General features: G+C 33.7%; 1 protein-coding gene across 3 annotated transcripts in view; it reads right to left on the bottom strand.

Moving 5' to 3' along the window:
• fign (fidgetin) overlaps positions 1 to 15,257 on the bottom strand; it is a 226,150-nt gene that overhangs the window by 12,574 nt on the left and 198,319 nt on the right. The window lies entirely within an intron of this gene.

Here is a 15,257-nt window from a genome sequence, read left to right as displayed (position 1 = left end):
TCACTCGTACCTCTCTAATCTGAGCTTGCTAACATGTCGACTGGTATTATGATCAACACTGCGGTTCTCGTGGCCAAAGCATATTTTACCATCTTATAGTTGCTAAGGTCTCAATGATCAGATGATATAAATCAGTCAGACATAAATAAAATAAATAAATACAAACATTTATATTTGGGATTTTTTTAAATAAACTAAAAATGAACAATGATTCTGCAGTGTTTAAAAAACAATGTTAATTTCAACATTTACTAATGCATTTTTAAAATAAAATAATCCAGCATTAGGTAATGCACTGTGAACTAACAAACAATCGATTACAATACATATTTTTTTATTAACTAAAAAAAACGGATTAATTAATTCTATGTAAGATGTAAAAAATTGATTTTATTGTCACTAATATTTTGTATTTGTTTATAAACAATACACATTAATTTATATAAAATACAATTTAAACAAATTGTATTTTTTATTGCACAATTTAAATAATGAAAATATGTAGATAGTAATATATGCATATGTAAAAATATATTTATATATATATATATATATGTGTGTGTGTATTTATTATTAACCGATGTTAAACAATAGCTTATTATAAAGTGTTATCTACACTGAATTTCTGTGAATTGATGCAATTTAATTCACAGAAATTCAATTTGGCCAACAGAAAAATTTAGATATGATTAGTCACTAGAAAATGTTCAATTGGGGCCTGAATTTTTTTCAGTGTAATTTAAATAATGAAAATAAATATATCTGTATATATTTTACATTTAAATTGGATAACACTTTACAATAACATTAGTTAATTATATATACATATTTGTAAAACATTAAAAAAAAATATTATATATATATATATAGTTAGGGGTAATCAGTCTTACTTTCTATATTTTTGGCCATTCTATGTTTTTATTTAACAGACTTACAAAAAAAAAAAAAAAACAGTTAAAGTTAAAAACTTAAAAGATTCAAAAACAGTCTTAAAATTTGTTTTTTGACTAACTTGTAAAATTAGTTTAGGAATAAAGCAAATGTCAATTGAAAGAAGCAGAAATTCTTCTATGTAATCTGAATTGTCATATTATAATTACTTGTATTTGTATTACAGGGCTGTTTGGAGACAGCCTAAGGCCCAAAGCTCAGTTTCCACTGATTGACTTCTCACAAAACCCCCTTTTGTTTTATTTACCACTGTCTGCTGGTCTACTTTACGCCTGGAAAATCTTAGATTACGCTGACCATTGTCACTCATCTGGGTGAGATGCCAAACAACAGCAGGTGAAGGGGGATTCTGAAACTGGTGCTTCAATATACCTGTATATATTTATATCCTAATTAACTTCATAATCAAAACTTTAATCAATATTTACCTTCCTATATTATTATATGATTCTATCCAGTTATGATTTTGCTTAATGTTTCTTGTTTTCTAAAGTGTGTATTTGGTCTCTGAGGAGTGACTGAGGGTCTGGCCCAGAGATGTGTGATGTGTCACTAAACACTTGCAACAAGGTCATGTGTTTGGATTTTGGAGGTATCACACACATCTAACATGTCAGGAGTGCAGTAACAGCGTTTGCTCACTTAGCCCGGCTTCCAGAGATGAAATATGGATTTGTCTTTCATTTATTTTATTATATTTTATTCCTTTTATATTTCCTTTTACTGAAAAACTAAAGATGAATATTGCCTGTACTAATGTGTGTCCCTCTCACTGAAAGAAAGCAAATGTTATCAGTATGTTTTGGTAAGAACTGGTTAGAACTGGAGCTTAATCAGCTCCAACCTTGGAGAGACTGTGTATCTGTGTATGTGCGCAATATTCTGTGTTACAGATCAGAATGGTGTACAATGGGCACCCTAAGAGATGGGTGGACTTGTTGTTCTGGGCAAGCTGGTGCCTGCTCCAGATCTGGAAGGTCACTACGGGCCTAATTCTGGGGTGAAAGCGTCAACAAGTGACACGTCAGTGGAAACGTGCATCAGATTAACTGACAATGAGTGGAAATTTACCATGACTGTGCATTGTCTCTGAGCCAATCAGAACTATCCACATTACAGTAATAACGTGGATAGATCTGAAAACGGTATAACTGTTGGGACAATTGTATGTACGATAGGGCGAGGCATAGAGACTGTGAGAGAGGGAGCGCGGCCTACAAACTCCTAGTGAGACTTGAAGCTGGCTTCTGCTGATGAAACTGCAAACTATTCTAAGTAAATTTTTATTTTAATTAATTGCAATCCTGACTCTTTGTCTTAATTTCTTCACTACTGGTCCTGGGTCATAAGCTGTTAACCCCTAACACAGGCAAGAGTGATTGATCGCAAGTTGGACTTCATTAGACGAGATATTCTGAAGGACTCCCATAATGATGTGCTTCTTTACAAAAGAACTGCACATGATGTGGTGTTGGTGGGTTTTGGGTCACAGGTCAATTCTGAGGGTCATGGATGGCAAGGAAAAACTGTTTAAGGCATATAATAAAATACAAAATGCTCGGGGACGTGTAATAAGTCAAATGTTTAAAAGTATGAAGAAAACTCTTTCCATAAATCACCAACAGTAAACAAACTCGAAATTCAACTGGCATTTAATAAAGTTATCAAAAGAGTTTCCAACATAGATTTGTATGACTCAAATATACATAAAATATGGGTTCACAACATGCAGCTGGGGTTGTGCATAAATATAAAACATCAAATGAAGAAACACCTGCAGACTCACACGCCTCCTGAGTGCTTTCATTTAACCAACACGCATCAATAAGGTTTGTGTTGATGACAATATGTTCAGAGTAATGAATTATTGGCTGTGAAACATTACATTAGAAACACATTGAAGCCTCAATCGACAATTGTTCCATTCAGCCTACATGACTTTGAATTATTATTAGGTCTGTAAAGTTTACGGTAATATGAAAACATCAGCGTTTGATTTAAAGTACTTTTTTGTTTTATATGATAAAAACTTCAACATTCAAGCAGAAGCCAGTGATTTACAAACATGTGCTTTGTTCAGACTCCACTATCACACAAACACAACGTCAAAAACTATTTCACAAAGATAATGGTCAACTTTGTCTTCCGTACATCCAAGCACGGACTCATCTGAATGATTAAAGATACGCCATACTTCCTCACCTATTACACGCTGAAACCTGACAGTAATTACTGATCATCTGTGCTCGTCTAATGGCTCTGTTAGTTCTCAGAGTGATCAACACAGCGAGTCCGGATGGAGGGGAGAGAGCGAGCGAGTGTGCGGCGATACACTGCAGTGTGTAATTTCAGACACTGTGATCATGGCCAATGAGACAGAGAAGCTGACCTTTTTCGGATCTATTAATCTGGCTAGCCTCGGCCGATTTTAAGCAAACAGCGGCGAGCTTGCGCTCTGTCTGTCCAATTTCCCAGCGCGTAAATTGGACAGCCGCTCGCACCATTCTCAATTCATTACTGTGCTGCTGAAAGGAAGCTATGAGGTGGCGGAGAGGTGTGTGTCCTGGTGTGTGTGTGTGTGTGTGTATTGACTAGGGATGTGCAGTTTGGTCATTTTGACTGCTCGAATACTCAGTAGATAAACCAGATGAATAACTGGATGGAGTTCGGTCTATATGTCATTTGGTCATTTATGCACATATCCACCGGGATAGAAAACTTCAGCCAATTTCATTGCACCTTTTCCCATTTTAATTCACATATTTTCATGTAAAAAATATCTAAACATCCATAACAACCAAGTTGAATTACTAAAATATTTTAATAAACACATTGTTTGAATACTTTTATTTATCTTCCAACATTAGCGAATAGATTTACAGAACAAAGAAACACTTATTTTAATGTGACTTAGTTTTACATTACTACATATACTTACTATAGTAACAGTAAATTATATAACACTAAACCTAAATCAAACTGCAACTCTATAGTAAGTACATGTAGTTATTAATATTACTCTGTACTTGTCTGAGTATGTACAATGTAACTACTTCCCCTAAAGTAAAGAAAAACTAAAAAAAAAAAACACTATTGCACATTTAAAGTAGGTATTTTTACTGAAAACCATGACAAGAAATCAAATAATTAAAAAGATAAAATGATTCAGATGCAATGCATCAGATAGAAACTACAAAAATACTGATACTGATTTTTTTTAATGCAGTGTGCTATTTTCATACATGTGGTGACCCGTGTTGGCAAAATGAGTCGGAACGCACACAGGATAATTGAGCTACAGGCAAAACAAGTAAAAAATATAGATTTTCGGTTCTCACAAAATGAGTTCATTAAGCGAACCCGATGCTCCAAATACCAATTAAACATCTGAAAGTATCTCTATGTTTTCCTTCGTCCATGAAAAACCATCTTACTCGCTGACTGACAGATCAGAAGCGTACGCAAAGACTCTCAGACAGCACGCGATCACGATATACAGAGAAGTACCAAATAACTGTCATGGCGCATATTCAAGCAAACATTATCTGATATGTCTTTAGTGAACTTTTAGTTAACTGTTGGGGAAAACATCTGATGTGAAACATTAGATCCATGCGGTACAGTAGATCTTAATATATAGACTGTCTGTCCCAACGTTAATCAAACAATTGTGGTATCATAGAAAGACAAGTTGAATATAGATCTCTTCTATAGATATGGGGTTTGACTTGATGTGTGCCAAACGTGGTTATTACCGGAGATTTTAAGGTATGCTACTTGGTTTCTCTCAAAACTGACTTTGCTTACTCGATCAACTTCAAAAGGGTGTAGCAGAGTCATTTTCTGAAGGCTTTTTAATGGAGAATGTGAAAATGTGCTCATTGTGACTCATTTTGCCAGCACAGGTCACATTTACGTCAAATAGTTTTTCCTTGTGTCTCACACCACATGCATTGATTTAAGATGCTATCAATAAAAAAAAAAAAAAAATAGGGCTGTAACAGTATATTATATCTAATATATCACAATATATCTCTTTTTTTTTTAAAAAGCAACAATATGTATTGTGGATAGTGACAATCTGTATTGTGTACAGTTCACCCAGAATGTAAATTACTGTGTGAGAGTAAAATTCTCAAATAAAACAAATAAAATAAAAGTTTACAGAGTTTTACTGCCAGTCCTACATTAAACTACTATATATAATGTTGAATATAATGTATAATAATATGTGCTGGGGAAAAATTCATCATGATTAATCACATCCTAAATAAATGTTTGTGTACACTCAATGTGTGTGTGTACTGTGTATAATTATTATGTATATATAAATGCACACACGCAGGTATATTTAAGAAATGTTTATCTTTTTTTAAATTATATTCATAAATATATATACAAGATTAATTATATATACATGCACATATTTCTTAAATATGTACATGCATGCGTGTGTGTGCATGTATAAATACATATTATATATACATAATAAATGTGTGTAGTGTGTATATTTATTATGTAAACAAAAATCATCAAATTAAATCATAATTCATTTTTCCCCAGCATTAATAACACAATAGGGGAATAGTTTTAGGTCCTTATAAAGCCAAATGTGTTATGTTACAAGTAAAAAGCCTTAAATTAGTTATAATACATCTAGTCAGTGACAGAGTGCAAGCATATTCGTCTAAAATATCTATATTTTCAGCTTCAGAATCATGATTATTTTTGTTCTGGTGCCACTGATGTCCTGTGCATTGGGTTACCAGCACTAAACCTATTCATATCCACCCCAAATATAATACCAGATTTAGCATTTTAATCAACAGTAAAAAAAAATATTGTAAACCATATGTCTTGGAGTATCGCATTATTATCATATCATGAGTTCAGTATCATGATATGTATCGGATTGTGACATGAGGGTATTATTTAACGTCAATTTCATCAGATGTGTGCTGTCCAATCAGATTGTGAGGTACGACCAAAAAAGTCAATTTCACAACGACAATTTTAATGTTTAAAATAAACGACAAATAATAATGTAAATAAATGCCACTTATCAAGTCACTATAGTATTTAGCAGTGCTAGTTTAATGTCATTGATATAATAATATTATAGCTTGTTAATATAAAAAATTAAATGCTATTTTTAGACTTTCCTTTTTTTATTCAACAGTGTATTCTTCATGTACTCGTGCACGCCTCTAGTATATCCATGCAATCTGAATTCTGTTGCATTAAAGGCCTGTTTTTGCTGGTTCTCACTCTGGTGTTTCGCGCGGGTGGATGGTGCGGTGGCCCTAGGAGGAAGCTGTCATAATTGAAACGTGGCCTAATCAGACTCATTACCATTTTGGGCAATTTGCACAACCAAAGATGCTTATTAGGTAACTGTGTTTAATAAAGCGCTCTTTAGAAAGCTAACAGTAATGAGCTCTTTAAAGTCAGCTCGGAGTGTGATTACGCCAGTGGAAGTGTTTAGCCTGGCGCGCACAGACTGCTACATTTAGTCTTGTGCAATGTCATAATTAAGCCAAGCAACCTGCTTTCACTGCCTCACAATGGATGCGGCTGCGGCCTGTAAAACCCAGGAAAATATTTATAATTACTGATCATTACAGCCCTGGGATTTTTATCTGCGGATGTAAACACAATTATGAGAGCCTCTTGCTTTCATGTGCCTCAAACAGAGGACTCCATATGACAAGCGTGCAAATAGTGTGGACACACATTAATTACATTTATAAATAAAAACAAGCTCGTGTTTTTGTTTCAACGCTCCACAGCTCTCTCTTCTCCTTCTCCTCTTTTGGTGCAAATCCTGGATGTGCTTCTAATTCAATCGCTACTAGAAATCATTATCATTATGGCAATTCATCTTACATATCAACTTAAAAGGTAATTTGAAAATCCATGTCGTCCTCGTTCAAATGCTGACTGAGACTAGAGGTCATCGTTTAGCCCCTAATTTACTCAAGAAATTTAGTCAAGGCCCTCTAACTGCCGTGGAGCGAACGATTTTCCTGACCGCACGTGCCATGATGGAGGAGGACATTGATGGAAGTTTTTCCTCTTATCTCTGTTTTTTTTTTTTTTTCAGTTTGGCTGCCAAAACGTAATTTGAGAGTAGCAAAAATGGCGTTACGTTCATGAACCATAGATAGACAGAATGATTTGAACGATAGCTGGAAAGAGAAAACTATAGAATGATAGATGGTATGATATAATGATTGATGGATGCTAAACTATAGATGGAACGATAAAACAATATAACGATTGATGGAACGATAAAATAAAAGAGGTAATGATAATACAATAGAAGGAAAGAGGGAACAATAAAACTATATTAAATTATAAAATGATCGAAAGAATGATAGGTGGAATGATATAATGATAGACGGGAAGATATAACGATAAATGGAACAATAAAGTGACAGACAGAATATATTCAAACGATAGATGAAAGACAAAACTAGAATTATAGATCGGATAATGATTGACGGAACAATGAAAAAGAACATTAGATGAAATGATAGATGTAAATATAAAACAATAGAATGATAGAATGACAGGTAGAATGATAGATGGCTGACAGAATGATCGATGGAACGGTATATGGAATGATAAAACAATAGATGGAATGGTATAATGGAAAAGGGACCGATAAAACGATATATGGAACGATAGCAGAATAGATGAAATAAATAAAATGGTAGGTGGGATAACAGATGGGATAATATAATGATAAATGGAACAATAAAACTAGACAGAACGATAAAACGAGACAAAATGAGTCAAACGATAGATTTAAAGACAAAACTATAGAATGATAGATGAGATAATATGGAACGATGAAAGACAGAACAATACATGTAAATATAAAATGACAGAATGATCAACAGAACGGTAAATGGAACGATAAAATTATAGATGGAACGGTATAATGGAAGAGGGGCCGATAAAACGATATATGGAACGCTAAATGAAATGATAAAATGATAGAGAGAATGGTAGGTGGAATGATAGAATGATAGATGGGATACTATAGTGATAAATGGAACAATAAAACTATAGACAGAACGATAAAACGACAGATCAAATGATTCAAACGATAGATGGAAAGAGAAAACTACAGAATGATGGAATGATGAAATGGACCGAACAATATATGAAACGATAGGATGTTAGATGGGACGATAAACGATAGTTGGAACGATAAAATTATGGAATGATTAAATAGTAGAATAGAATGATGGAATGATAAAACAATATAACGATAGATGAAACTAAAATAAAGGTACTGATAAAATGATAGAATGAAAGAGGGAACGATAAAATTATATGGAATTATAGAATGAGGAAACTATAGCTAAAATGATCATGATTAATGGAACGTTAAAATTATAGAAGAATAGATGAAATGATAGAACGGACGGACGGATAGCTAGATGGATAGCTAGATAGCTGGACGGACGGACGGACGGACAGACAGATAGATTACATAATTAAGATAGACAGACAGACAGACAGACAGACAGACAGATAGATAGATAGATAGATAGATAGATAGATAGATAGATAGATAGATAGATAGATAGATAGATAGATAGATAGATAGATAGATAGATAGATAAACATAATTAAGACAGACAGACAGACAGACAGACAGAAGATGAACGGATGGATGGATGGATGAGGCGATCCTACTCTCCAGTCTTTTAATCAGTTAATGAGCAACATCAGCTGAAGAAACACCTGCAGTCACACTACCATCTGAGTGCTTTCATTTAATCAAGCCGTCTAAACACAATTAATCAATTAATGAATTACTCTTAAACACACGCCGGAGCCCGGAGTCCATCATTTAGAGATTTGAGTAATTGTGGGAGTGAGAGCAGAGACATGACAGGGAAATAACTGGGTCAATGACGAACAGCACGAGAAATCAGAAGAGAAAAAACACGAGTTCTTGAAAACCTAATCTTTGTGTTCACGTCCATTCCAAGCATATCCGAAACGCATTTATAACATTCTTACTGAAAATATTTCACTCGCCAAGTGGCATATCCATCAAGCAAAAAGTAATTGAAATATTTTTCTTAGACCTTCAATATGCATCACACTTCATTTCAAAAATAGTTTATAGAGTAAATAAATAAATATTTTCTGGTTCTCTGGTTATCACATGAGGCTTACCATATATATATATATAATACAGTAGCTGGACAGTTGCACAACCTAAACATTATAAGCACATAAAAAAAATATATTAAAAAAAGACATTAAATTTAATTTAATAAACAACTGAAAGCATGCCGTATATTGGTGCATATACATTTTCGATGCACAAATGAATCGACTCACAGCACAAATGAATCGACTCACAGCACAAATGAATCGACTCACAGCACAAATGAATCGACTCACAGCACAAATGAATCGACTCACAGCACAAATGAATCGACTCACAGCACAAATGAATCGACTCACAGCACAAATGAATCGACTCACAGCACAAATGAATCGACTCACAGCACAAATGTTAGGGAGCATGTTCTGAGACAGAATGACATTACTGTAGTGTGCACTACGCAGGGTCCCTTCACTCTCTCAGCTAAGTGTGAGTTATTTCTGAAAGCATTCCCCTCCATCAGACTGTTTAAGAGAGGACATCGTCACACTGAGCCGTGTGCTGCGACTGAATAGCTGAAGCACAAAACTCTTTTCTTTCGGCAATGGAGCTGCGTTTTCATTCCCACTGACACTCGGGCCTTCAGGCTTTTTCCTGCATGTCTGTTTAAATTTTCAGACTGACCTCTCGTCTGCAGATCTCCACAGATTTGTGTTTCTGACTCAAAACTCCTATAGCTGAAAACAGCACCGGACATTTACTTAACGGTTTATGAGAAGGACGTCAGTGTGTCCACCTGAGAAAACGCATTCACAATCAACAGCATTTGAAATCATGACCTATTCAGTGATCATTCAAGTGATGCGAACATTTTAACAGAATTAATAAATATTTCAACCTCTGACAGGTGTCATTACTAAACTACAAGCATCACTATGATAAACCGGTTGTCCAAACACTCCCACTGCCATTGGCTGACCAAAGAGAATGTCCCGCCCCCTTAATCAAGCTATTGGTTAATGAGTGTTGCCATGGTGAGCTGGATGGGATGCTCAGACAAACAGAACTTTGAAACACTAAACTGAATTAACTTAACTATTCATGCAAAAAAAAAAAAAAAAAAAAACGTTTTTAAAATTGTTTAGGTAAGCGGCCATGGCTATTAATATATTAATATGTAGGCATTATAATTTAATTAACATTATATATATATATATATATATATATATATATATATATATATATATATATATATATATATATATATATATATATATACACACACACTAATATATTATCTTTGTCAAGGGTAACAAAATAATGTATGTATTAACGATTTAGTAATGTTTGTTTAATTTGCCATCATTAATATTTTATTTATGCATTTAAAACGCACACACATGCAAGTGACCTATACATGTATTTTTTTTATTAATCTATTTTGTATTATTTATATTTGTGAGTGGATGTGATCATTATATATATATATATATATATATATATATATATATATATATATATATATATATATATATATATATATATATATATATATATATATACATACACACACACACACACATATTATTTAAATATATGCAATATATAATATAATGTATACACATTGATTTTAAATTATGAAAAAAATATGAAAAATATTTAAATACAGAAATTGTTCAGTTAACACGAAGTGAACATGACTATTGGGGAATATATTCATGTGTGATGTAACATTGTTATTAAGTAAACTATTATTAATACATTATGTATGTATATATCACACACATACAGCATTAACGGTCGCACACACAATGGCAAATAAGATTTAAAAATTCTGGCTACTGAAATTGTGGTAGCCAGAGCATTTATCAATCATATTTAATATTACTTACAACTTTTCATTTGAATAATGAATTAGTAAATGTTGTATTTGCTAACATTAGTTAACACACTGTGAACTAACATGAACAAATAATAAACAGCTGGATTTTTATTAACTAATGTTAACAAAGATGAATAAATAGCCCTATACTGTAACAAATGTATTGTTCATTGTTAGTTCGTGATAATTAATACATTAACTAATGTTAAGAAATGAGACCTTACTGTAAAGCGTTTGCAAGATGGTTTAGGTAACACTTGTGTTGATCTGCCAAATGAACAATTATTGAACGATGACCTAAAAATGCCCAAATATCAGCCGATACATCGGCCTATCACATTTACAACACAACTCTGTAACCTTGTCAAAAAAAAGTCTCTCACTTCAGAACAGTTGGTGCGGTTGCACACACTCACACACACCAACAACCTGAAGTGGTCAATCCGTCAATATGTTTGCGAGTCTTGCATATGCGCGGCGGCGAAGCGAAGCTGTACTGAAGAAACTGGAGGCGGATAATGTGATAATTTCTGTCTAATGTACCATCTGCTATTGTATCAATGTCAACGTTAGCATGAAGCAGCTTTACTTTCCGTCTGTAGCCCGATGCTCTCGAAGGCTTTCAGCGTGGACTGCCAAAGCACTTACAACAGCCCTCCACAGGCACCAAACACGGCCTCGGACAGACAAACAAGACGACTGCTGGGAAACCAAAGGCCCAAATCTAAGCGTACCTGCCAGAGCTGCCGAGAAATTTACACTGTGTACTTATCTTTAATGTGGTTGGGCCTGTCAGTCAAGCAGTCAATTTCTAGAGACAAGGCCACTCTTTGTAAATCAGCGTAATATTCACGATTCAATTCTGAGGGAAGACGAAGCGCAGACGGCGTCGACTGTGACAGAGCTGTAATCATTTCAATCTGGTAAACACCGATTATGCCTCTCAAAGCGTCTGGCTGTTCAACTGATACAGTGGTCTCGTCTCTTCTTTTCTCTTCTCTTGCACGCTCTGGGAAACCAGACACGCGGCCTGAGTTTCAGCGCAGGTGTCGCACGCAATTTCAATCAATCCTGCAAGCTCCACGTTCATGACGCGGGAAATTCCTGCATGCTTTCTGCTACAGAGTATAGGTGAGAATTAGTAAACGGATCCATAAAGATAAAGCCAAATCAATCATTTGATCTTTCAAGGGCTGCAGACTGCGAGTAGAACTATGGTTGAATGCTTCATTTCTATGCAAATCTTCAAATACTGCAATGTATTCCCAAAAATCATCCCAAAAACGACTTTCTTTACAGTGCGTCTAAAATGTAATATTTAAAAATGACATAAAATACAACAAATTTTCCCAAAAATGTTTTAATAAAATATACATTTTGAAATAGAAATGTAAAAAATATCAAATTAAATAAAATATACAAATAAAAAAATTATATTATATATATATAAAATATATATAATATATATATATATAAAAAATTATATATTATATTTTAAAATAAAAATATGATAAAATATACATTTATAAATAGAAATGTAAACAAAAAGTCTAAAATTGAATAAAATTAAATATGCAAATTAAAAAAATATAATATAATATAAAGTAAAATCTCCTAAATGTTCCTCTGTAGTCATGTTTTCCTCAAATGACTAGAAAAGACTATTTAAAAAAATACGGTTAAAATTGAAAAAAGCAAGACTATATGAGATTTCAAATATGGACATATCCATACACTTCTGTAATGTGACATACTGAAACAGGATATTAAATGGGACTAAAGAAAAAACAATGGTGGGACTTGATTTTATCGACAAGGAATTGTTTGATTTACTCTATAAAATCAAAAGCAGGCATGCGTCAGAAGCAATCAGTGCATGAAATACATGTTTTTGAAAACCTAACATTTTGCAGTTTATTTAGTAGTCTATAATGCAAAATTCACTTTTACATGGTGTTGGATCATAAATGTGTTTCGGCAGTGTGTACACAACCACCTTATAAATAGTAAAAATCTACCCAATTATCATAATCCCCATAAATTATAAGAAGTGTCTTGCATGTTAATCGCCGCTAAAATGAAGGCTTCCGTGAACAAGCGCTGCAAACAAACGGAGAGCAATAGAATAATAACTCAACAATTCTGACTAAAATTTCTAAAATATTCATTGTTGGACAATAAATGTGACATATGTGGAATTTTAAACCTACAAATAAGTATATTTTTATGAAATTTACTAGGGATGCACCAGTTGACCGGCCCAAAATTGGAACCGGATGGTTTTTGCTTCTGGCGCGCGACCAGCAACCGGACGGTTTTTTTTTTTCTTTCCGCCGATTTTTCCGGAAGTGCGCCCGCTTGCGCAATCCACATACGCTTATATTGCAATCATTCGCGATCGCGAACGTCACTTGTGTGGAAGTATTTTGCAATATGCGAGCAGGACTGGAAATGCAGAGCTACCTGTCTGAAGTACAGATACCAAGAAGCAAACAGCCGGTGGTGTACGGGCACACAAATACGGTAAGAGCCGCTTTCCTGCACATTTGCTCAAGTTGCGCGAGCTCCTCTCTGCGCCGTGCACAAGCGTCGATAGTGAGCACTTATTCAGCTCAGCTTCTCACGTGTTGGAAGAGAAACGAAACAGACTAACTTGTGAGAGCCGAAATGCTTCTGTTTGTAAAAAAGAACATCCATGCACTTGAAGTGAAATAGGCCTACTATCAGTTAAGGATGATCTTTTTTATTTTATTTTTTATTTTACCTTACCTTAATTACATTGAATTAATTTGCTGTAGCATTTTTGTTTTTTCGTTGCACTTAACATTATTTGATTTAACATTTTTGTTACAATGTATTTATAAACTTTTTTAAATTATTTAATTTAATTATTTATTTTAATTTAACTGGTAAAGACTTTTTTTTCTTTAAACTGAATTTCAAAACAAATGCTGATTTAAGTTAATTCTTTGTTTGGATTGTTCAATGTGTTGATTGTGTTGTTTGGATTGCAGAATATACTTATGTTAAAGTTAATAGGTAATGTTAATTTTTAAATAGGTTCAACCTAATTTAATTTCCTATTAATTTCAGATTGCAAACTTGTTTTCATTGGCCAAAAGCCAAATTGGCCTATTAAATACCAAATAAACATCTTGTTCATGTATACTTTCTTTCTTTATTGTTTGTTGCTTAAAATAAAATAAAATAAAATCGGTATCGGAATCGGCCACTTTGCTTGAAAAAAATCGGTATCGGAATCGGCCATGTAAAATCATGATCGGTGCATCCCTAAAATTTACCATTATATCAGTATATTTGGTGAACAAATCAGTAACATTTTTTTATTTTAACTTTTAGTTTATTAAATTTAGTTTTCAGATTGTTATGTTACAATGTTAGGAGGTAATGGGATTTTTACCCCCCTTTGCACATAATATATTGCATAGCCTACATTACATTCACTGTATTTGTTTAGCCTTCAGTATCAACATTGTTTTTAGGAAATCATTGGGCAGGATGAGAAATAAATTAAATTATTAAAATAAATAGATTTTTTTTTAAAAATCAAAATAGAAAAACAGAGAAATTAACAGGATATACACCATTTGCTGAAACGTCATAGACACCTGAGACTTATATTACATCTTGTAAAATGGGTCTTAATAGGTCTCCAAGCCTAAAAAGCGTAAACTTCTCTGCAGTTGGCTGCAGCTGTAGTACATGATATAGCCATTTTCAGCTCGGTTGCCTGTTCTTACGGTGACATTAAGGGCAACAGAATCATCTCATCTGCTTCGTTCTCATCCATCAGTCTAACTACAGTGAGCTAATTATTTAGCCCATAACCCAGACACTATGCACATTACATCGACTGAAAGATAAATCATTACACATGCTACGCTTTCTGATATTAAGTGGTTTGTAAGTACAGTGGATGCATCATATTTCAAGAGCAGACAATATACACAGACGTGACGGCAGCAGGAGTAATGACCGCCCATTATCTTATATTGCATGCAATAATAATTTTCAAGAGACTCGTTTCGTGAAGGGTGGTCCATCAGATGTTTTGGACAAAGACTTTCCTACGTAATCCAAAAATCGCTTTTTAAAGGTCGTTAAATGAAGACACGGATAAAACCCTTGGGGGAGGTTATTTTTACATCTAAAATGCCATTGATCACAGAACATCATATGCAGTTTATAAATATATCATCTTTTATACGCTGCTATGGTAATGTTATTAAAACAGTGATAACTGCTCTATCTGTAGCAGGAACAGACAAA

Source organism: Pseudorasbora parva, chromosome 5, assembly GCF_024679245.1.
Source record: "Pseudorasbora parva isolate DD20220531a chromosome 5, ASM2467924v1, whole genome shotgun sequence".
NCBI lineage: Eukaryota > Metazoa > Chordata > Actinopteri > Cypriniformes > Gobionidae > Pseudorasbora > Pseudorasbora parva.
Note: the sequence above shows the minus strand (reverse complement) of the source record. Positions and strands in the feature narration are given on the sequence as shown.